Below are 461 nucleotides of genomic sequence, written 5' to 3' on the forward strand. Positions count from 1 at the left end.
AATTTTTCATAAGTAACAGGGTTCCTTGATCCTCAATGTGAAAGTAAAATTAATAATTTCTCTGTACAGTAAATTAGGAATTTGAGCTTTTGGGTATGAAGAATTATTTTTACTTATAACTCCCACATTGCAGTCCATCTATTTGAGTATATTGCTTTAGAAATATCTGTTTTTTTTCTAAAATATCATTAAAAATGTATCAATAAATCTGTCTGAACCTACAACAGAAACTTTAGAATAAGCATTGAATGTACAGGTAACATTACTTCAATATCACAGAACTATGAAGTGTGGTATAGTTCATGAAGGAAGAAATATAGGAAAAAACGAAAATAACAAGAAATGCTTTATTTGGAAACTTACTACATTGACTGTACACTCACAATAAAATTGTGCAAATTACATTTAAATAGTTACTTATCTACATCTCAAATGCATTTAAACAATGCAAAATATTTTCC

General features: G+C 27.3%; 1 protein-coding gene across 1 annotated transcript in view; it reads right to left on the reverse strand.

The window, feature by feature from the left end:
* Positions 1–333: 333 nt before the first annotated feature.
* LOC119587136 (exocyst complex component 1-like) overlaps positions 334–461 on the reverse strand; it is a gene marked incomplete in the record, with an annotated part of 13,832 nt that continues 13,704 nt past the window's right edge. Inside the window, 1 exon segment of the mRNA XM_037935888.1 lies at positions 334–461.

Source organism: Penaeus monodon, chromosome 22 (assembly GCF_015228065.2).
Source record: "Penaeus monodon isolate SGIC_2016 chromosome 22, NSTDA_Pmon_1, whole genome shotgun sequence".
Taxonomy (NCBI): Eukaryota; Metazoa; Arthropoda; class Malacostraca; order Decapoda; family Penaeidae; genus Penaeus; species Penaeus monodon.